The 24,580-nt window shown below is 45.7% G+C and overlaps 1 protein-coding gene and 1 pseudogene across 1 annotated transcript in view; both read left to right on the top strand.

The window, feature by feature from the left end:
* The window catches only part of LOC120619596 (forkhead box protein N3), a 190,161-nt gene that overhangs the window by 91,000 nt on the left and 74,581 nt on the right, over positions 1-24,580 (top strand). The window lies entirely within an intron of this gene.
* LOC120619892 (uncharacterized) lies at positions 18,366-18,484 on the top strand (annotated as a pseudogene).

Below are 24,580 nucleotides of genomic sequence, written 5' to 3'. Positions count from 1 at the left end.
GTGATGTTCTCATCATTTAAGCCATTTAAAAAGCCAGACAAAGAATGTGTGTGTTAGGTTCTTAGAAGGCTAGAACCCTTTATCTTAGTGATCATAAACTGCTCAGACACCAACGCTCTTTCAGAATAGCCAATGACAGATCACCTGTTCTCACAGTGCCCTGATAGACACGGTGTTTACAACACGGGCTACAAAGAGGCCAAATGTAATTAAAAACTGGGCAATTCATCTCAGTTCCCAGTTACTTTAATACCAAGGAAGTTATGCTTGAATCATCAACGGGGCCAAAACGTTGATAAACAAAACAAAACAAAAAAACTCAAAGACTGATTCATGGACTTCAGAGAGTTTTCTTATTGGCTGAGGCTGATTCATGGACTACAGAGAGTTTTCCTGTTGGCTGTCTGGTTAGAACCTCTGATAATGGCCTTCCGTGTCTCCCGGAAACTTTTTAATTAAATGGAAATCCCCATATAGGTAACAGAGAGGGTTTCTGCATCTGTGCTTTGGCTTTCTAAATGCCTGGTATTTGCCATAACCTGCACCATTTGGAAGAGGTATGATGATGTTAACACCTTAGTTTTGGAAGGCATCAGTTATTTTTTCTCAAAGCCGTTTTGCTGTCTCACTTGGTCATGGCAATCATTTTTGTGAGGTAGGTTGAGAGTCTATATTCTCTATATAGGGAAACTGAGAGCCCCAGAAGTCACAAAGCAAGACATCGGCGGAGTGAGGGGACAGCTTCCACGCTAATGTTTGTCCCATTGTCATCACAAGCTAAAGCAGATGAAAGAAATCTGTGATTTCTGGAGAGCTTGCTTTATTTAAAACCAGTTAGAGTTTTGGCCCATCATAAGCCATTCTGGAACAGCATCAACTAGCCTAAGAGAAATGGGTTTATCTAATTGGACAGAATGACTTTGCAATTCGGTTGTCAGCTGTGGTGGGGCCAAGGCCTGAGGGCTGAAGTTAGAGCTCCTGAGAGAGAGGCCATAAAGCCTGAACAGGACTGCAAAACAGAATGAAAAGAACACTGGCCTCGAGGATTGAGGGGATGGCCTGGGTTTCCAGCAAAACCATATAAAGTGCACACACCATAGAAGCTGTGGCCTACGGCAGGACTGGTTTTGGTGAAATGGCCCAAAATCCCTAGGGAGAGGCAGTGGGTGTTAGAGTATCAGCCACACTTTTGGATTCCAGTCCTTCTTCTTCCTACAGGAATGACTTTGAGTGTTATTTCTGAGCTGCGGATTCCTAGATAATAATGTCAGGTGTCTGAGCCCCCATTTCTCCATCTGAAAATGGAGGTGATGCTTTTTAGCTTATAGAGATGGTATAAGAATGAAATTAAATAATTCTCATAAAATACTTAGCATAGTGCTTGGCAGATAGTATATACTCATTTTATGGCAGCTCTTAAAATGATTATAATTATTATTACTTAAGAATATATGGTCCTGACTGATAATGGGAAATGATATTAAAATCCATTTTTTATTTAAATGAGAATTAACCTAAAAGATTTCTAAATTTGTTGTTTTCTATGTACCAAAAAATAATAAGGGAACTATGAGAATTCATTCGTTTTTCCATTCAACACACAGCTCTTGATGTCAAAGGCCCTTTGCAAGCTGTTTGCAAGGGATAGAGAGGCCAGATATGGAGTTCTCGTCTCAAGGCATAAGGGAGACTTTCACTCATGGCAAATAGGCACTGTGCAGGCCACTTTAGTATACATGGTCTTTGTCTTCCAAGAATTTAGAAATTAAGCTGGTCTAAATCCTTACTTGTACTCGAAAGTCCTAGTTCCGGTCCAGAGTCTGCAAACTGGTTTCCTTCAGAACAATTGTCTTGGCTAGTTATGGAGTAGGTTAATGGTCAAGATGAATGGATAGAAAGTCTTTAGTCATTTGCTCCTTCTGCCTGCAAAAGAAGGCATTCACATTCTTTGCACACGTGTTCTTGGCCATTGTAGGTCAGGCTCCTAGGCTGAAAGTGTGAATACACCCTTTTGTTAGAATTCATTTCCATGAGAAGCATATCTACTACTTTCTTATCGAGGGTTGAAATGAATCTGATGTAAAATGTGTTGGTTTTTTTTTTCCAGAGACAGCTATATAGTTATGTCACCTTAGAGAAGGTGTTTCACAGAAATTCTCTGAAGGAAGATAAGAAAATGTGAAACATTCTCAAGTAAAATGAGAAAATAAGTAATAATTCTCAGATTCTGGATGCAGTCGGGTCTATTTCAAGGGGCCTCCTGTGGGGAAGGCAGAGGGAATTCTGAGGTGCCCTGATTGAGTTTACGACCGAGGGCTGGTTGGTGGGGGGCAGGAGGACAGACAAATATGAACAAATAAGCGTTCAAACATGACCTTTTCCCCAAGTCCAAGGCAAAGAGAAGAATAAGCACAAGCTAGTGAGTTCAGTATACTTACTTGGCAAAAGAAAAAGTTGGCAACCCACGCTTGTCCCCGAAACTATTTTTGAAATTTTATTGCAGTGCAAAGTCACGATCTGGGAACTCGCTTGAGTGGGTTCTCTTGCCCCTTCTCCTCAGCGTAGAGTCTCACCTCCCTCTCTGTCTTCCTTCCTGGCTTCTGCTGTTGTTTACTGGAGGTCCTCCTATTAAAAAGGAGATTAGTACGTGTTAGAGACTTACCAGCAAGTAGGACTTTCTTCCTGATTTAAGGAGGAGGAAAAAAAAAACGCGTTTGAGAAGACGAGTAGGCCTCTCTGTCTATAGCATTCTGGGTTAAGAATACACAGCCCCACATTTGTCTCCTGGCAGAAATCTTGCAGAGCCAGCCCCTGCGAAGGCAGAGGGTGAGCTGTTACTTACTCCCCACGGAACGTGCTGCTTTGTGCCAACTGTTTCCCTGTAGTGGATGGATTTATGTGTCCACATGTATTTTACTCTCACTCTGCTGCGTGCGTGCGTACGAACTCTTACGTGGATACGCTGGCATTAACCAGGAACTGAGTCTTTTAACTGCGCTAAGAGCTCGGAGTTCCATCGGCGGTGGTAGCAAGGCAGCACAGGTGAGAGCTTTCTGGACTAACAGGATAGGGGTGACTCAGAGGAAGAGTCGGGACCCGGAGCTGGGGCATCTCCCGGGGAGTCTGAAGAGGAAGGACTGTTTCGAAGTTGATACCCCTTGAAAGAGAATGGCATCCACATTGGCCCTGTTAATATGACAGCTCATGATGAAGGTGGGGAAGGTGCTTTTGTCAAGGGCATAATATCATCCCAAGCCCGGTCAAATGGCCTCTGAGCAGTTGGGCTTTTAACTGACACGAGACTAGTAGCAGGTGTGTGTGTTCGTGAGATGAACGCATCTGATAGCAAGTAGGTCAAGCGCCCCCTTCAGCATCACTCTATTCTTGCTGGACGCTGAAGAGAATTGACTGCCTTTGACTTTTCCCTTGAATACCAGAGGATATCATTACCTCACACGTAAGACATATTTTTCCAAGTTAACAAAAAGTGGCAGGAAATTGGTTGTAGTAGCAAATGGAAAGTCGAAATTACTCACCAATTAGAGTTTAACAGACTTTCTCTGTGATTAGTTTGATCTGGCGAAGGACCGCCTTCTCTCCTGAATCAGTCCTGGGAGAACTAATAGAGAATTGGGCAACGCTGAGTTCTGATTAAGGACTATGTGATTTCTAGAGTGTTCCATAGGGGTCCTCTAAGGTAAACAAGGAAGAGCCCTGTTCTTTTATGGAGTGGTGTGTGGCTGTGTGGTAGGTAGTTAGATGCTTGATAAATGCTTCTAAATACTGATGACCTATTGTTATGATGGCATTTAACTTTATCCCTCACATGAATATAAATGAAAGGTTATACTTAATTACAAGAATCCATTTTCTCTCTCTGTATATATGTAATATGTGTATGTAAATATATGTGTCTGTATGTATATGCATGTGCATATATAAATAAATAAATAATGTCATTCGATTCTAGGACAGTTTATAGGCTTCATTGTTGTGTCAAGATGTGGAAATATCTATTTTACCACCGTTGTAACTAGTTCCATTTTTATATCATTCAGTCTCCATTTCTTTTTTTAGCTCTTCTACCAAGGACACATGAATAACCTCTGGAGATATATGTGCTTAACTGAACAAAAGTGTCAGCATGCTGCTATTTATTTTATTAAACGGCTTGAGCAGAGATGTTTGGTCTGATTGCAGGAGATTGTTAGCTTATCATAGAACTGTCCCAATAATTCTCATTCAATTTGCATTGCTTATGCTAATAATTATTACTATATAAAAGAGCATGATGTTTTTATTTGTATAGTTCTTTCATTAATAATTTAATTGACTATTACATTCAGGTGGTTTTACGAGACACATATCAAGGTACTTAAAGATTGGCCCTGCATTCCTTGGGGGGCCAGAATTTATGTATAAATTATAAGGCTTGGGACAAGAATATGGATGGCAGGCAGGTCCTTTGGCCTTGACATCGCATTAGTTAGCTGTACTTTTCCCCCTCCTATTTATTTCCAAGCATTTTGTTGATTCACCAGCAGTGACTCTGCTCTGGTTATTTTAACAACCTAAGAAATTCCATTACGGTATAGTTATTTTGGACACTAAAATGACTAGATTGGTACTGATTTGTAAGTTAAAAGGTAATGATGACTGAAACAATAAATCTGACCCAAAATGATTGCCAGCAGTGGCTACGTGTAAACAGAATCTGTGTCTGTGGGGCCTGTTCTTTAGAAATGGGAAGGTTTTATCCATCACAGCTTAGCTCACATTCCTAGTCTGCATTGCGGCTGAGTAAGACATATGTTTTGGTACATCTTGCTGCAGAAACACTTAGTTTGTGGATTTTTCTAGTGTAGGAGAGTGCTGCAAATTTTGCCCTAAGTCGTATTTTATATACTAAATAAAATGATGAATTAAGATATGCCTTTGGTAGAATGAGAAATGGGGTTGGACCTGACTCTGGTTGCTGTCAACCCATAATGATGTTCAAGGAACTGCTTTTTAAAACTCTGGATTCAACAGGGAAAATAAAGCCGACGAAGGAATTCCCATTTGGCCAGACCAGCCCGACATCGGGAAGGATGAGCATGTGTTGATCAAGAGTGTAGTGGAGGAAATCTTCCACATCAGAAATTGGAGTCTGCTGAAACGATCTCCTCCCCGGCTAGTGAACAACGCATTTGGAGCAGGTGTGGATGTCTGGTCCTTACAGCTGGGACCATGTTCAATGGGGCTCAGGAAAGGGTTATGGGTCTTGTTTGAGAGCTTAGTTTTAAATTTTACCTTCTGGAAAGGAGTTTGATTTCTCATAATTTAAAAATTGTGTCTACATTTGTAATAAGCAGTAGACTTCCTAGCACCGTGAACTCCACAGGCTCACAATCTGTTTTTGTACAGTGAAACACTTGGCCATCAGTTACCAATTAAGAAAAGAAAGTCACGTGCCAGTGGTTAAGTGGCACATATTTGTTACTCAGGGTAGGCTAGGTTTCGGGTAACAGATAGCCCCCAAAACTCGGGGGCATAAAACAATGAAGGTTTCTTTCTTACTCACTCTGTGTATCTCCTGAGGCTGGCTGGGGACTCTGCTCCATGTCATCCTTGTTCTCATTCTCACATGGAGGCTGAGTCTCCATTACCGTGGCTGAGGGGAAGGAGAAAACGGTGAAGCACGTGCTGGCTCTGAAAGCGGAAAGCGGTCCAGTCGTGACATGTGTCACGTCCACTCACACTGTATTGGCCAAGACTAGTCACATGGACACACCTAACTTCCAGTAGGTGGGAAAATGTAATGCAACTGTGTACTTGAAGAAGAGAGAGCTGAAATATTTATAAGTAGCTCTATGATGTCTACAGTATGCACCTTCAGTGTTAGAGCTAGAACTCTAACCTAGCTCAGCTGAAGCAAGCGAGTAGAATTCATGAGAAAATTCTTTACGTCTTTCTGAAAAATGGACCAGTCACCTGAAGTAAGGTTGTCTTATCTCTTCGGTACTGTCCACCCCATACTCTCCATCTTACACACAATTATAAGCCACTCAGACGAGTAGTTAGCGTGCTTGTGATGCAGGTGCAACGTCATGTGGAGGCCCCCACCGTCTCTTTCCCAGGCAACCCAATGCCACCTCTGAGCTCCTCCGACACAGACATGCTGGAATGGCCACAATTTCTTGGTTTCTTCTTCTTGGGTGTTCATTGCAGACTGTCCCAGTGTTTGAGGTCACCCTTTAGATTTCAATTTTTTCAGTGGGCATCTGGTTGGTTGGTTGGTTGGTTGGGGCATTGGCCTTTGTGTAATGCTAATGGTAGGGACGCTGTCCCTCACTCAGGGGAGTTCCTGTTCTCTTTGCCTCCCATGTTTCTGCATCTTCTGTTTGTCCCTCTCCGGCTGCTCCAGGGTGCTTGCTGAAAGGCTCCCTGCTTACACCAGAACCCTTGGCTTGGGTCGTTGGTGTAGCAAGTTCCATCAGAGCCTCAATTATGTCCTTCAAGGCCCCCAAAGGAATTTATATCCAACAAGAGAGCCTCACTTAGCCAGCAAATTCAGCTATCTGGAATATAGCCAAGAGTTAGGAAGAAACAAAACATATCTCAGAGGGCAAAATAGCTTTCTCTAAATCCATGCACTCAGCTTTAAGCAGATCCTTGCTGGTTCTGTGTTCTTCATGTAGCCATACTCCTGATGAACTTGGTTTCTGATTCTCTTTACTTTTATAGATGAGAAAACTGAGGCACAAAGAGGTTAAATTATTTGCCTAAAGTCTCAACGCCGTGAGTGGTAGAACAGGTTCTTATGATTCTAGACTTAGTTGGATAATCAGTGTTTATGGTGGTGGCAGTGAGATGAGGAAAAAGGTTGACCTGTATTTAACTTTTTTTTTTTTTAAAGAAAGTAGTAGAAAAATATGTAGTAATTGTAGAATGATTCCTTTAAAAATGGCCGCTCTATTTTTTAATTCTAATATGTGATGAGTATCTAGTTGGCTGAGAAAATCTAGTAAAGTGGAACTGTGCTTCTTGAATCTGCCAAACGAATATGAAGTTACTAGAGTTCTCTTTGTTGAACATCTAGTTTAGCTGTGATATAAATAGACGCTTATGAAATATTTTTTTTTTTTTTGCACAATCAAGATGAAACCTCCGTCTGTGTCATGATGATAAGCCTAGTTCTCGTAAGCTTGGGTGGGAGGTGGCTCCAGGAATACCTTAGAGCAGGGGCAGGTCCCACCCTGGAGACTGAGGCCGGCAGCTTCATAAAAGAAAAAGCTCCAGCCCGGAAGCCAGGGGCAACCAGCTCACGGACATTCACCAAGGTCCTCCATTTGGATGGCATGTCACAGTTTTCAAATCGCTGTCATGCACACACCATCTACTCTGCCGAAAACAATCCTGTGTGTTAGGCAAAGCAGGCATCCGTGTCATTTCCATCATTCAAGCAAGGACAGCGAGGCTTAAAGGAAGGTACTCAAGGTCCCAGTTCTAGCAAGAAGCAGAATCTGAGCCCCCTCGCCTAGACCAGGTGCTCACACCCCTACCTGCTCTGTTCATGCCTGTGGGAGGCGGGGCAGGGCGGGGCGTGCAGAAGGTAGTCAAAGGAGATCTTTTTTCTCTACTCCAAGTGGCTTTCTTTTCCGGTTAAAAAAGTCTAGTTCCACAGAGAAGGAGAAAGAGGAATGTGACAACATGAAACACTTTGCTCTCAAGCAGAAGAAACTTTTGAGATGACGTGAACAGGAGGGAAAAAACCCTTGGCACCTCAGGCAGCTTGGAGGTGAGGCTTCCTCTGTCTTTTGGCTGCCGTCAGCCACCTTCCAGTCAGAGAAACCTGGCAACCCTGCTTCCTGGGCCAGGATGAGGCTGTGACTCCTTCCAGGTGGCAGGGGGGTATCACATGCCTCGGGATTGCTGGTGCTGACGGAGACGGTCACCCTAACCGAGGCAGCAGAGAGCCCCACCTGCCTACTCAGCCCGGGTGTTCCCTGCTTGGGGAAGAGGGAGAAGATTGGCTGCCAGTGGTCAGACTCCCCTCCTGCGTCCGGGGGTCACTGCACCCTCGGGTGGTCCTGACACGACAGGTGGCCCATGCTCATCTCTATAACTAGCGCAGGGTTAGACCTAAAGCCAGTTAGGGGACTTTTGGGTCTCTATTTTTCTCATCTGTAAATTAAACAGTTCGCAGCCTCCCTCGTAATTTAAAGAGGCTCAAACCAAAACAACATTAGTCACTTGTCTGACTGGCAAATATTAAAAAAAATTAAGAATGTTCATTTCTGGAGAGAGGCTCAGTTTTCATGGCAGGTACACTGGCGGAGTTTCTTGGGAGGGCATTTGGCGATGTCTACCAAAGTTATATGCGCCGACCCAGCAAGTCCACCCTTAGGAACGTAGCCTATGGGTCTGTCCACCAAAGTGTCAGAACCTGGCGAATGACAGTATCTTGATGTTGTTTATAATAGCCATAGCAGAAAACTGGATATAACCTCAATACCCATCACCAGGGAATTGGGTAAGTGTATGCCATTGGCACACAAGTATCTATGTCTTTGGCACACTGGGCAACATTTCAATAGAATGATGTAGAATGGGTACAAAGATATAGTGGAAATAAGTAATAATAATATGTACTTTTGAATGCCATCTACAATCTAAGAAGCTTACATGTATTAACTCAGTCCCATTTTTACAGATGAAAAAGCTAAGGCACAGTGAGATTAAATAGCCTGCTCAAGATCAAAATATAATTAGAAAGTATCATGGCAGTGGGAGTACAAAGCAAGCGTTGTGTTTTCAGAACTTTGTCCATTGCCTTCTACCTTAATCTGTTTGGGCAGCTATGGCAAAATACTACAGACCGGATGGCTCATACGCATCAGTAATATATTTCTCACAGCACTGGAGGCTGGAAGTTCAAGATCAATGTGCCAGCATGATCCAGTGAGGACCCTCTTCCAGGTCACGGAGTTGTCGTTGTGTCTTCACGTGGTGGAAGGGGCTAGGGAGTTCTCTGGGGCCATTTTGGCAAGGGCAATAATTTCATTCCTGAAGGCTCCACCCTCATAACCTGATCACACCCCAAAGGTACCACTTCCTCGCACTATGACCTTGGGGGTTAGAATTTCAATATACGAATTTGGAGGGGACACAGTCATGCAGACTATACACCTTCTTAAGTGAAAAGAAACAAGTTGCAGGAAAATGGGATCTTATTTATGTAAAAAAATTAAGTCATGTCTATGGGTATATATATGCATATGTGTTCACATTTTCATAATTGTTTTTGGCGGGATACACAAGAAGAAAGTAGGGAAGACTGGGGTTTCAAGGTAGGAGAAAAGGTAACTTTTTAGACAGGTAAAAGGTAACTTTTTCCTATACGATTTTGTCTTTTTACAAAAACCAGCAAGGGTGCATCCATCAGTTTTGTGTTATTTTTTAACGTTTACATGGGACTAATCTCTATAGGCAATAGGACTGGGCCATTAACACTTTAAGCATTTTTTTTTTTTTGTATTTAGAAATCAGTAAAGAATTGTATTTTTAAATGAAAAAGTTGAACGTAACCCTCTCCAAGAGCCCCTTCCGGATTAGAAATTTCCCGATTGTATTTGTTAAGCATGTGCCCAGCCCTGGTTCTTTTGTACCATGTAAGACGCCGTGTTCTCTGCCCGCAAGCAGCTTAGGGTCGGAGCGGGTGTTGGTGGACAGCAAAACATACTGGGGACAGGATCACAGCACTCGTTGCTAGAGACGGGCTTGCGCTGCTGGCCCAGGACTCGGTTTCCTCTCCCGCAGAGAGTCGCGTCTGAGTCTGGGATGGTGAGAGCCACTGAGAGGAGGGGCTGGTGTTATGCAGCTGTCTGCCCACGAACTCTGGGGACTCCAGGATCCTGGGTCTGGGTCCTCCTGCGTTCCTGATTATTACCGCCGCCAGCATCGGTGTACCAACAACAAGAGCTAACTCGTATTTTATGCCAAGTGCTGTGATAATCTCTTTAGGTGCAAGCATTGTATTTACCCTTTTTCTTTCTATTTTATACATGGAAATTCAGATGCGCCCCCTTGTTTCTGCCTTAGCTTTTCAGTCATGAAAGCAGTGTGCCCCTATCATGCTGTACGTCTTGGGCTCGGCCTGGTGACTGAACAATAATTGAACTGAGAAAACCCCCAAGACCAGGGGAAAACTCAGAGAGTAGTCAAGGTTCTCGGTGAGCTGCCTCCCGCCCCCTGGAGTTTGCTGCCTCATGTGGAAGGGTGTGCGTTACTTAGGAAGGCCACGTGTCTGGCACACCCTCGTCACAGTCTGTTCATATCTGCATCACAGCACTTACCACACTGTACCGTAACTTCTGTCACAGGTTGTGCCCTTCGGTAGGCTGTGGGGTCCTAGCGGGCGAGGTCTCGGTTCTTCTTGTTGACCCATGTGCCTAGAACCAGCCCTTAATTAAGACTCCAAGAACGTGTCCAGCATGCGTGGGGTTCAAGCTCATGGGCGAAATAGTTGTCTGAGCAGTCGAGAGGCAGCGGAAAGCAAGTGGCACAAAAAACATGTTCCTTATGCTTGCTGTCAGTTGGAAGAGAGATGAAAATGAGGAGAAATTGGTGGAGTTTTTTTTTTAGTTTAGTGGAGTTGTATTTGGTAGCAAGATGGCTGCCCCAGGGTTGGTGGGGTGCTGAATGTGTGGGTTACTCTCCCCTTAGTTTGCTTTAAGTGGAGTAACCTGCATGCCTCAGTGGACTGAGTTGCGATTCAGGACGGGGCAGACACAAAGGGAAAAGAGATGAAAAGGAGGAAAAATAAATGGAAGTGATGGACCAGAGGCACCGGGAAGCCACCGGAGGCCGGAGCATCAGGGGGGTTTCTGGAGAAACAGGCCCTGCGTTTGCTTGCTGACTTCTTCCTGCCTGTGTGCTCGGCCGTGTTCACACTGTGACTCATTTTGAGACAGCTGGGAGAAACCCTTTTGTGTGTGTGTATGCATAATTTATAAAAATGAATAAAGCTAATGAGATGGGGACTACCCCAATATTCTACCTGAATAGTCAGCCTGGGAAAAGAACACTGTTCATGAAAACCTAAAAACTAGAGTAAGCATTTCAAATGAATTGTATAGTACAATCCAGAATGATGTCCTAAGCCTCTCACATCAAGACAGCTCTAGAGTTGAGATTTAAATGGAGATTTGCGAGAGTATCTTCCACCTAAGTCAGGGGTACTAGCCAGTCCTCACCTACTGGAGAGAATAGAAATGACCTCTTAGTACCTGAATTGATGAACAGCTCAGTTGAAGATGTGAGATCACTCTTTACAGTCTTTGCAACACTTAGATCTGTGAGTTCCAGGGCTCCCCTTTTGCATATGGCCGGTGGTGTAAAACACACTTTGCGTGGCCATCTTGAAAACTTCATGTCAGATATTGCTGAGGGATTAAGCAAGAAGTTGGATCCCGCTTTATAAACTGTGAAGGAAACTTTCTCAGCAAAGATTTCTGAGAAGAAGGAATCACTCCTAAGTTTCCCAGGTGTTGCTGGAAAGGTAGCTAGACACTATGGCTGTGGGTGTATGGCACGAGGGTTGCTTTTAAGTGAGCTGGGAGGATGGGACCTCTTGGAGATGATTCCGAGGAAGGCTATGTGCAGGGGGAATACACACCTGGACTATCCGTAACCCCAGGTTAGCAGAGGGACTCCAAAAGTCTGGGAAAGGGGGCAGGCCTGGGAAACAGTCCCTCCCAAACATGATACTTCCTTATTCTTTGGTGCCCCCATGTCCACTCAGCTGATGGAATCTGGAGTCCACTGGGTTCTGTTTCATCTGCACTACAGGACAGTGGGCTGGGAGCCTCCACCCCTGCATTGGTCCACAGCCAAACCATCAAGGGAGCCCAGCTTCTTATGGCCCTGGAGCAGTGGTGGCTTGTGAGATGGCTTGTGAGACGGTAGCTAGATTCCTTAACATCCCAGTCTGATACATTTGACCTTGAATGATTTTGCCAATATCAAGGGTTCCCTTGAAGAGGAAGAAGAAGAACTTGACTTCTGCCCGCATGATCAGGAGACCTCACAAAAGTGACGCTCCTCACAGTGGAGGAGTGTGCCCCAAAGGGGCAGGGACTCCTGCTTCTCCCTGATCAATTTTAAATAGGCTTCTGGCTTTCCTTCCAGCCAGCGAGAACTCAGAAGTCTAGAGGCGCCGTCTCTAAGCTCCCTGCTGTATAATCAGGAAACGTTCATTAATGAAAAAGCCAGTGTTTACAAATCTTATTTTACTAGACAGAAAGCTGATTATCGAGAGTGGAAGCTCATGTGGGCAGAGCCTGTCTCTCTCCTTCACTGCTGCAGCCCCGGCAGTGCTCATGATAGGTCACCAGCTTCCTGGGAGACAGGTGCGGGCCTGTATGCCTCTAAGGTTTTCTTTCATGCTGGTTCCCAAGGTCTGAAACACCCTTTTCTCTCCTTCCCTACTCTGACCTCTCTTTAAATCCGATCCTTCTTTCTAGATAGTTGCCTACTGGACACGTTTTCCGATGGTCCCAGCTCCAGCGGCATCTGCTTCCTTATGGCACCTACTCCAGGCATCGCGTTGTATGTTTTCAAGTAATTTTCTATGAATCACGGTTCAAGTGCTGTATTTTGTAAAGGACTTGGTTTATTTTATTTTATTTTTTTAATTAGAAAGGCTTTAAGGCTAATAGCATCACTCTCAGCCTCAGCTTCTGATACACTTTCTTTGTTAATTCATGAACATATTCATTGTTCATTCAGAAAATATTCCTTAAGAGTTATGAGTGAGGGTATTCCCCGGTACCGGGGAGACCGTGGTACGTGCAGCCGAGGTCCCCGTTCTTGTAGCATCTGCATTCTGGTGGGAGAAGACAAGACAGCAAACAGACAAGAGATTTTGGATGAGGATTCGTGCGCTGAAGTGTATGAATCTTCAAGTAAATAAGCAGTGTGAGGAAGAGCCTGTGGTGCTGCTGGTCCAGGAAGACATCTCCGAGGGGGGAACATTTCAGCTGAGAGGTGACAAAGAGAAGGGGGTAGGAAGGAAAGGGTGGGAATCCTTCCTACCCTGGGCGTGTGCAGGAGGTCACCTGGTGTGGCCTGCAGGAAGAGGCTGAAAAGTCCTCGCCTCAGCTGCTCCTCTGGTACCTGGAACATTTTGCCTTTTTTTTTTTTTTTTGGCATATTTTTGCAACTCTTATTTTGGAAATAATCATAGAGTCAGAAGTTGCAAAAAAAAAGTGTAAAACTACTCCGCGCATCTTTCCTCTAGCTTCCCCCATGATAACACCTTATGTAACTACAGATCTTATTTAGAAGAATTCACCAGTTTTTATATGTATTCGTGGCGTTTAGAGGACTTGTGTCTGTGTTTGTGTGTGTGTGTTTGATACATTTTTTAAATGTGTGCATTTCTTCATCTCTTCTCCTTTAAACTTATTTGCTGGTTGTTTCAGGAATGTTTGATTTATTTATTCAGTAAATCTTCATCGAACACCGACTATGTATCAGTTGGTGTTGGATACTAGAGACACAAGGCAGACACAAGGGCCCCAGTGATTGGTCACGGAAAGCTGTCCGCAGGAGGCGTTGTCAGCTTGGTGAGAAGGTCTGGATGTGAGAAAGGCTGGCCCATCCCAGAAATGCCAGAAGAGAGAAGGAGATGAAGTCGGCCGGGATAGGTTGGTGGGTTTAGGGTATGTGGGGCCCAGAGAGCCAGGTTGAGGGTTTAGGGCTTGATGCCTCTTTGCAGATTCTTCAGTGCCTCTCCGAGGTAGGAACTCAGAACATGATTGTGATCGACCGATAACACTACTTAATTTATTTTCTCTCCGATCCATCCTTTTGAGCGATCAAGGCAATGTCTACTATGTGCAGACCTGACCCAGGAGAGACCCCTGGGTGCAGCCTAGTAAGGTCTCTCCTCCCAGGCAGAGTACAGAACCACGAGAAGCCCCTTCACCATCCATTCCAACAAACCAGTGTTTCTCGACGAAGCGCCTGTGTTTGCATATCATTGACATTTGTCGTACAAGAGGAAACTAGGTGTTGGATGCTGTTTAGATGTTTCCTTCAAGTTTTCTGAAGAGGGAGCGAGACACCTATTGACTGCTGGATCCGCACAGATGAAAAAAGCACCCATCCACCAGAAAAGGACTGTTCACGTTAATCGAAGCATTTAGTACTTGGCTGTGACCTTTTGAATGTGTCTTTTGCAGGTGGCAGCCTGTTAGACACAGCCTGCATGGCTCTACCGGAATGCTCAGTGTAACTAGATGTCCCTGTCTTTTGGAACAACATGCAAGAAAAAGGAGCCCCCCTCCATTGCCCTATCGCCCCATGGAGAGGTAGCTTGACTTTCTAGAGAAAAGAAAGAAGGAATGTGCATGATGGACCCCAGGGAAGTGTGCCCTGGGCTCCTGGGAGAACGCCAGCCCGGGCGGGGCTGCAGGCCCACCACCGCGCTCTGAGCAGCTCCGGCAGAGCTCACAGTGTCTTCCCCTCCTGCTCATGCGGTCGTGCACCTCACTTGCCCATCGCACAGTCTCCTGTGAGCTGTTTGTCCGGCCTTGGTCACAGATCATGGAATGCAGCCCTGAGTGAGAACTTGGACACTGTACAGGCAATGACCTTCCTAGCAAAGGATTCGGGGTTTCAGGATGCACGTGATGGACCCGCCTTCTCAATCCAGTCGGCGCTTGCGTAGACAGGACCGGCAGTGAAAGCTATGGTGACCTGAGTGAGGACGGGTGTGCTTCTGGTCTCCCCACAGCCCTCTGGGGTGGAGCCTTCTTCTTGGCCTTGGGAGGTGCTCCAATGGAAGTGACTTCCATTAGCAAAAGCTCTCGCTCTCTGCTGCTGCCTACACAGGGCTGAGAGGCAATAGAGTGTGTGTAGCAGATGCCAGGGGCATAAGGAAGAGCTGCAAGTTCTAGATCAAGTCATTTAACCTCACCGCACTGGGTTTCCCCCATCTGTAAAGTAATGGCTATGGACCAGATAATCCTACAGTTTCTCCCCAAACAAATATGCTGTCATTGTTTGGGTGCAGATTTTAATTCACTCTGATTAAAAGGGCACTTTTTTTGACCAAGCTCCTCAGCGATTGTCAAGGAATAGTGTGACCTTTCAGGACTTCCCTTTCTAAGGTCCCCAAGCCTTTACCGATCTAAAGTACAACAGTGTCTGTCACTTTAAGCTGCCATAAGTTCTTTTAAAATGGCCCTATGGCTTTTTAAGGGACACATCTAGCACAACTCTTGGCTGAACCCCCCTTTTCAAAGAGCCCACTAATCGTTTGCGATTCAGGGACCAAAATGTTGAGATTCCCACCAGGCCAGCACACACTGGCTTAGCCTTCTCACGAGAGGAGAGAGGCAAGGTAAGCGGGAGAGAATTGCTCTTTCTGGTCTGTGGTGAGAGCTTGCAAAGGAAATTTGTTCCTTTTTGTCCTTTTGCGCTCGGCAAATATAGACTTTGACTCTTGGCCATGAGCAGGCTGGAACGAGCGTGGCTAATCTCTATTTAAGGCTTTATCTTCTCCGGGGCCAGATCAGCCAAAGTTTTTGCTGTACTTGTTGACTGGGACCTGGGGTGGGTTTCGATGGCTCTGTTCGCTGAGGCTCACACAGAGCCAGCCAAGAGGTCTCCACACTCAAGACAAAGCAGCTGGCAGCTTGGGCGGCAGGGTGGGGGGTGGGCTGAGGGTGGCTGGATAACTTTTTAGTAATTATTTGTTTCAGGCATGCCAGGGCTGCACTTGAAACTCAGATTATTCACAAGCACAACAGCCAAGCTCTCCGTTACGTTGTGTCTCCCTGCTGAGTACAGAAGGAATAGGGTAATTTTCTGAGAAGTACATGGGAAAACACTTGTTAAAAGGGCGTCAAAGAAGCAGTTGGTGTGCACGGTTGACCCGCATGCTGAGTTTTGGGGGAGAACAATGCTCTTATCCCAAAAGGAAAGGCAGTCCCTGAGCTGAGAGCCCAAGTGGCTGTCTCCAAAAATATATCTATGCATTTCTAATATAGGGCCAGGGACAGCTAAGCCTGCAAGGCCCAGAAAGCCAGCCCAGGTCCAGGCAAAGGGAAGAGCCGCAGATGGCCAGACACATAGAACATGATGCATATTTCTTAAAGGGGAAAAACCTTGGAGAGCCTGGGCGAGAGAAGCAGTAGGAGCCATAATCCTCTCTTATCTGATGTTTCACCATGCCACTCACCTCTTCCTCCAAATCACCTCGTCTCCCTGACATTGAGTGATGCTCGTGCGCACCAGACAGATGTCCCGACTGACCTTCACGTCCCCCTGTGAACTCACCTGCCTCTACTTCTTATTTCTCCCAAATCTCCCTTGCCCAGGCTTCTCTGTATTTGCTGTCTCCCACCTCTTCTAGAAGCCGTTTGGAGAAGCAGCGAAGGCCTCTGAGTGGGGTTTCAGAAAACTTCAGCTCAGGTCTAGACTCTGCCACAACTGTCTCCTCCTCTTCTCCCTTCCCTCCAAGTCTTCATTTATTTATTTGTTTATATAATCTTTCATTCAATGTACATTTATTGAGTACTTACTGTATGCTGGGCACAGTAGGCCCTGAAGATCCGGCAGTGAGCATGACAGATGAGGGCCAGTCCTCATGGAGCTCATGTGGACTTGTTCATTTTTATGGCACATATTCTTAATCCTTAGAGACATCACTATATATTTGCTAGCTGGATAAATAGTTCAGACCTTCTCTGGGTGACCCGTCCATAGTTATATGCCCAGACTCTTCAGCTGGGGAGTGTCCCAATTGGGGGGGAAAAAAAAAAATGGTAGCCAGAACAGAGATTTCTGTTAATGTAGATTCCAGGCCTCGGTTTCAAAAATGCCAAGATCTCACTCACCTTAGTTTGTACTTAGTTTTTTGGGTCCAACAGGTGTGACGGACTGTCAGAGTCTTTCAACGTATGAGACATCTAGTTAGTTATTCGACAGATATTTATTGAAGACTCACTATGTGTCAAGCACTTCGCTTATCTTCCTGTAGAGGCATCTGTTGCATCACCAGCAAATTCTTTCCTCCAGAACTCAGAGAGGATTCAAGACGATTGTAGAATTAATAAAAATGTGAAAACTTGGAAAGGATAGTTTGCATGGAAAGGATTTTTTTTTTTTTCTAGGAGGTTTTCTGCCAACGGGCTGATTGATTTCGATGATTTTCCACAAAGCCAAAAGCAAGAAAATCTTCTGCTTTTCCCCTGTTTCTCTGGGCAGGCCCTAGTTTTGCTCCCCATTTTCTGAATAAGAGCACTGAGGTTTTAAGTGGTTGAGTAACTCGCCGAAGGCGATACGTTAAGATAGGTGGAGCCAGGATTCAAACCCGGGTGTTTGGCTCCAGATTCCACACTTAACCACGTTAGATTTTGCTTAGTGAACAGGTTCAGGCAGCAGGAGGCCAAGTCAGAATCAAACCTCAACAGTTTGGGCCTGGGCTGAACCAGAACTGTCCACAGACCTGCTAGTTCTCTTTGACCGGTCTGCATGGCCTTCTGTCACACACACCTTTTCGGGTGCTTTGCGAACGTCTCCGGAAGCAGTGGACCCCCTGATAAGGTGCTGAGCAAAGCCACTTTGAAGGACACCGGGAAAATGCTGTGTTTAAAGAAGAGGCTGTTGCCGTGTTGGTTATTAACTAGTAGCTCCCGAGGGCCACTTGAACTGAATTGTGTCACTTTTATGTGATAGTAGTGATTCCAGGAGATGCTCGGGCTGTGGTGTGAGTTGGAGTTATTAGTAATGTGATACAATATTGGTTCCCATTTTCTGAGAACCTATTGTGAATGAGAGGGCCCAAGCTGGATTTTCCAGTCTTCCCTAAAGCCCTGGATTCTGCTTCAGGAATCACAATGGAAGGACCAAAGGCTCAAAAAGGTTCAGTGACTTGCCCAGGGCCACTTATAAACAGTTAACCTCGCTCTGACTGCCTCTTCAGCCTGCGCCCTTTCCACTACATCATTCATTCATAAAAATATTTACTGACACCTACTATGTGCTAGCCATTGTTTTGGGTGCTGGGGATGCCATGGGGAATATAATCCACAGGTCTCTGTTTTCTAGAGTTTGTACCAGGCAGCGGTGGCCTGCCAGGGCCTGGGACCCCCACTTAAACTAGACAAATAGTTGAACAGGGTCCAGGATGTAATATGAAGGCCTTGAGTCTGCAGAGTCCAAAGCCTCTTTCGTGGTCAGGATTTAATCAGACATGTCACTTTAGAGATGTGGGTCCTTTAAAGAGGTTTAATTACAGGGAAAGCGCGATTATCGTGGTGGATCCGGAATGAGCATTTTGGGCTAGGCAGTTTGAAGTTTGAAAGACGAGCTGCTACGGCCATGCCGCCCTGAACAAGCCTGACCCCGTCTGATGTCGGAAGCTAAGCAGGGTCGGGCCTGGTTATTACTTGGATGGGAGACCACTTAGGAAGACCGTGTGCTGTAGGAGTAAATAATTTAAAAATAAGGAATTGTAAGCTGACAAGGTCCTCTTAATCTGTGAGGTCCAAGGCTGCTCTACTAAAAAAAAAAAAAAAAAAAAAGGAGCTGGCTTAGAAGGGCTGCAGCAGGTGGGCCGTCGGGCGGACATCCAGGCAGTCTTGCTCCCTTGCTTTCCTTCGCCACCCACCCTCCTAGCACCCAGCACCCAGCCCCGCCTTAGCCATTTGTCAGGTAAGGAAGCCAATGGCTGCTCTTCTCGCCAGGACCCCTTAGTGTTACTCCCTGGGCTGTGTGGATAAACTGGTATGGACTGTCCCCAAGCTCGTGGCAAGTTTAGCATCTCTGCCTCTACCCACGAAATGCTGGTAGCATCTGCCTTCTTTCTCTCTGCTGTTGTGACCACCCCAACCAGCTCTAGATATTTCCGAACATTCAGCTCTCCAGGAGAGAGCCTCAGAAGTGTGTGTCTTTTCCCTGCATCGAAACCGTTGTACTTTCTTCCCTCTGCTGACTCTACACCAACTCCGGATGATGCAGTGAAACTTTCTCTCAATTGTCCTTTGTCTCACAGTTTCCTGATTTCAGGCCCTGTCTCTGCCCTCTGGTGTTTCAACCAACCCCTATGGGTACCCCTTCCACGGGGAGTGTGGTCAGGGAGGGGTCAAGGTCTTCATGTGAGAGAATATCAGAAACGATTCCTTCAAGCCCTTAATCTTACTGATGAGAAAACTGCAACGTGGGAAGGAAAGCTGCCCAAGCTGACGCTCTCGAGTCAGAGCCCCGCATCCTGCCCACCACGCTGGCTACTTCTCAAGTATGAAAGGTATTTAGTGTAAAGGTATTAGAAAAGCTGGAATTGGGAGCCATTTATCAAACGGAGTTGCTGGAACTAAATACATAGCCCAGAGCCACTGTTCTCTAGAATGTGCATGAAGCCCAGTCCTCACTCCCGCTGCGGGGCTATGATAAGGAGCAAAGACGAGGTTGTAGATAATTAAACAATGTGAAGCTAGAGGAATTCATTTTTTCCCTTTCTGATTACAAGTTACTGTTTAATGTTAAAAAAATAAAAACATGAAAATCCTGACCAATTTAGAAGTGCTTATCATGGAAAGTTTAAAGTCCCTAATGATCCACCCATCAAAGGTTTTCTGTACATATATTAACATATCTAATACTATTTTACAAAAAACAGACTTGCTATTTTTTGTGGTTCTACAACATGCTTTTCTCTCTGAGTGTCTTTTTCCTCCAGCACTTCAATCTACCTTTTTCTTTTACAAGCTGCCTATTTTCATTACGTGAATGAACCAGGATTTAGCTAACTGATCCTTTTTTGATGGACACGACGTTCTTTCTACTTTTCCGCTATTATAAACGATGCAGAAATAATCCTCGTACATGTATGTTTTTGCACAATTGTGTATTTCTGGATGATAAATGCCTACAAGGAGAATTGCTGGGTCAAAGCTGATATGCATTTTAAATTTAATAGAAATTGCTAAATATCCCTCTAAATATGATAAGACCCACCGACACTCTCATCAACCAGGAGAGTGCCTATTTCTTTATATCTTCACCCACAGCAGGTTTTTACTGATCGTTTAATTCTTGGAGTTAAATTTTTAAAGAGACAACATGATCATTTGGTACAATTTAAGTTTATTTTTAAATGTCAGTCTCTTCCGTCAGGGTACAAAGAGTTTAAAGGTATGGTGGTTACATTTTTAGGTAGGTGTTTCTTAAAAGGTTTTTGTTTCGGATTTTTAGAAACCTGAAACTAAAGTCTAGTCCCTTTCCAGCATTTTTTTTGCCAGTGTTTCATGTTGGAGCTGACTTGTTTACTGGCCCCTGGCCACAGGCTGTTGAATGTGGACACACTGGTCTTCTCGGAGCTCCATAAAGGAAAATGGCCAATTTCCAAGGCCCTGCATTTTAATAGGGACCAGAGCCGAGGAAACTTCTTGAAGCAGGCTGATTTTTAAGCTAAGCTCCCCATTAAAACGACTTCCCCCAGCAGGCTTTAGAGAGCACATTTCCTAACCCAGATGGCCTTGCCGGCCTGGACACCTGGCTGGGACAATGAGCTGGCACCTCCTGTGTCCGCGTTAGTGCCGCTCCGTGATGGTGCTGACGGTCTCAGCTGTGCTCAGTGCCACCTTCCCCCAGCAATACCGGGAAGACGGAGATGGGCTTGGCCGGAAAGCCTTTCCACGGCTCCACTCAGGCACCAGTTTCGCCAAGGGTGGATAAGTTATCCTTCACTGGAAGGTCATTATGGGATGCTCTTTTTGAAACCAAACTCAGAAGAGGTAGGGCCATCTCCTCAGGAAAATCGTGCGGTGTCCTCCTCGTTCTGGGTACCACTGCCTGTGCTTTCTGCCTTTCTCTCTCCCTGCCTCTTAGGACACACCTTGACAGCGCACCTTTACACCTCCTAGGGGTGCACAGATCCCTGCTTTCTCTCCAGCTTGTTTTAGGGACTGACCCTGGTATCAGTCATTTATACACTGCTGTGAATGTAATGTCCTGGATTTTAGACACTGGGCAGTAGGGATGGGGTGAGGAATGGGCTTCCTGCATGGCTCTTTCTTATGCTCTGAAGTCACGCCAATAAAATGATGACTCAGCGAGCTGAGCTATTTACACAGGGCAGGGGGCAGGGTAATAATGTCCTCCTCTGGAGTCCAAATGATTCTGGAAACTCTAGTCCCCAGCCACCCATGCTTGAGTGACGACTTCCAAAAATATACTTTGTGTCTTTTAAAAGCTCTTTTAATTTAAACTGTATGATACAAACACACAAGCCTACAAATTTTTCAAATGGGTAGTGAGTGGCTACACTGAAGGATAAAAAACTGACTCTGAAGTGTTAAGACAGGCAGGCAGGGGTGATGAAGATTTAACTTGTGTGCCTGTCACCCTCAAGCTACAGCAGTTTTCCAGAATGAGCACAGAGACATGGCAGCACCCCGTACATCTTGGCCTGTGCTCAGGCTGACATCTGCATGGTGACACGTTACTGACAGGTAGCATGAAGAACTGAAGACATATTAATCCGAAGGCCAGCCAGGGAAAGCCTTGTTAAATGATAACATGGTCCAGAAGCTGCATTACCAGATTGGTGGCCAAGGGGCAGTATGGGGGTGGCTGGCAGTCATTTTTAGGGCTAGGGCCCTGGGTGGAGGAATTAGATTTCCTGACAACCAGGCAGGATATTCAGAGCATCTGTTACCAGGTGATATTCGCCTGACCTGATCATAACTGGTCAGCATCGGATGCCCCACCCTGCCAGGGCCTAGCTGATGGTAGAGAACTGGCTGACTTACCTTATGCTCTATGGACATCATCAACATCCTGGCATCAGTATCAAATGGGAGGCAGCTAATATTTGTGTATTTAGTTTGGGGTGTTCAGTCAACACTGGCTTTTCTCTCTTCCTATTCTGACCTTTGCTGGTTAGCTTGAGCTTTCTACTTGCAGAACCCTGGGCTTTTCACTCTGAAAGAGATGTTAGGATTTATCCGGTCTGCCCCACTAATTACAAATGGGAACCCTGAGCCATCACTGTTAAAATCAGTGGTGGCAGGATGTTGCCTCCAGGCCGTGCAATGTCCCGTAGATACCACGGAAGGAAAGGCTAGCCCTGGGGAACTTTCTTGGCATGCTCCATGTTCTAGATTCATTTAACAGGCGAGCCTGGAAAATTATTTTCGTCAAAGGCACAGGGAGCAAAGTTATAAGAAAATAAAAGAGAATATTCATTTTTTTCATCTGGACAAAACTTTGGAAAAGAGCTGGCCCTGCCCTTCATTGTCAGAAAAAGACACCGAAGTCCGGAGTGGTTCCAGGGCTCATCCAAGTGGCGGGAGCTCTAAGGCTGACTTACGCTGGGCTGGGTTGGGCTCCAGGGAGTTGCTGAAGTTTTAACAAAGGGTGCTAAGACCTGGAGGAAAGAAGAGGAGAAGAGGGAACCCTTTCCCTGGGAGCGTGGGCTCTGAAGCTCCTGGGAGAAGGGGTAAATGGCAGTTGGGGTCACAGGAGACCTTTGAGGACCTGCACTTCAGTGGGCAGATATGACAGGAATAATTACTTGTAACAGAGATCCCCAACCCTCGGCTTCGGACCAGTACTGGTCTGTGGCCTGTTAAGAACCAGAAACCAGACCACACAGCAGGAGGTGAGCAGGGTGAGAGAGCGAAGCTTCATCTGTATTTGCAGCCGCTCCCCAGCGCTAGCATCACTGCCTCAGCTCCACCCCAGATCATCCGGCATTAGATTCTTGTAGGAGCACTGGTCCCTGATCCAAAAAGGCTGGAGACTGCTGTCTTATAATGCTCTCGGCCTGGCTGGCCCCTCCATGAAGCAGGGATGTTAGGAGTTCAGTAAAATAATGCATCACGAGGAACATTTCATTAAGTCCTGGTCTAGAAGCATTTCTGTGGAGGGTGGGAGAATGCGAAGATCTCATGAAATGGCTAGAGCTGGGTCTGTCAGGGAGCTCCCATGGCTGGGAATGGTCGCAGGCCGCTGTCCCTTTTCTGCCACCCCCTGGTTCAGTAATGCAAAAACGGGTGTGTCAGGAGCTGCAAGATATCTGGTTGTCTCCTCTGCCCAGCCTGGGTCCAGAAAAATCCCCCCTAAAGGGTAGAAAATGGAGTGGACAGGGGCCGTTGGCTCTGTCCCATACAACAAGCAGATCCTGCTCTCAGTGCAGTACTGTAAGTGGCTTAGCGACAAGGGGACGTGGCCAGTGTGCCTCTAGTGACAGGAATGCCCTCATGTTGGTCTTCCACCATGTCCTCTTGCTAGACCACCCACTTCCACGCCTGACCCCCATGGTATGTTCCCCTTAACTCAAGAAATCTTTTTTCGCCAAGTGCTTTCTTTAGAGGCCAGCTTTCTGGCTCTCCCCACGAGCCCGTATCTCCCAGGAGGCTGCCTGATGGCGAATTCTCTTTCAGTTGCTGAAGGAGGCAGAAGTCCATGAGCAAGGCTGTCAGACCCCCATGGTGAGTTGGCTGAATTGTACACCTATGGGGTTGTGGATCTGGCAATGCCACTGCTCCCAAAGAGAATACAAAATATCCTATAAGTTGGCCTCCTGCCTCCACAAATGTCACCTTGGCATTTTCTTTTCAAATAAATTTGGTCTTGTTCATATCACAAGAAAACTGGAAACATGGACTTTAGAACGTCCGTGTTTATTTCTCAGTCCTCTGATTGACTTGCTGTGTGACATGTTGAACTATTAAATTTCTTTTGTGGATAAATGTGAACATGGGCTTTGAGATTTTTATCTGTGGAGTACTGAAGTCTTGTGGTTTATTTTGAGTCAAAGAAAAAACAAGTTGGACTTCTGTACTGTGTGTGTGTGTGTGTGTGTGTGTGTGTTTATAGCAAAATGATATAAGCTGAAAAGTAGCCAATTGTGAAGAAGCATATAGATTTTTAAAACCTCACAGATGCTTCGAAAGGTAAGGAGATATCTTGATGGCATTGCCATCAGAAACTAAGATATGGGGATGATGTGAGTTGAAGAGAGGCGTTCACTTGTTAGGAAAGCAGAAGTCACAACAGAGGAATACATTGAATTTAAGGAGATGCTTTGCCTGTCAGAACACATGAAAGATTTTTATGCTGCCGTTCTTTGCAAAGTTCTTATAAAACGCACGAGAGAGATGCAGGAGTCACTCCATTTTGACGATGGAGAAATGAAGACGCAAAAGGTTATGTTAGCACAGTAATTCTGGGAGGGAGGTGGGATTTGAATCCGGGGTTTCTTGTGTAGAGAATACAAATAATTTTTCGTCTTTTGTTCTCTCTAAAAAGACCGTGGAGAGAAGCTAGTGGTTTCCCTGAGCAGTCAACCCAGAACTGTGGGAAGAGAGATGGGAGAGGGGCTGGGGCAGGGGAGGGGGTACATGAGAACCAAACTCATTATCATATGGTATCAGGAGCGAGTGTCTTTCCTGGTATACTCTGTGGTGGGGTGCAGGAGGGGAGCTCACATGGATGCCGGAGCCTCGTCCTTGCTGAGATGCTTCTTTTGGCTTCCGAGTGACCCCAGGCCACGGGGAATGAGGGCTTGGGGCTTTCGGGA

This window comes from Pteropus medius, unplaced genomic scaffold (assembly GCF_902729225.1).
Source record: "Pteropus medius unplaced genomic scaffold, Ma_sr-lr_union100, whole genome shotgun sequence".
NCBI lineage: Eukaryota > Metazoa > Chordata > Mammalia > Chiroptera > Pteropodidae > Pteropus > Pteropus medius.
Note: the sequence above shows the minus strand (reverse complement) of the source record. Positions and strands in the feature narration are given on the sequence as shown.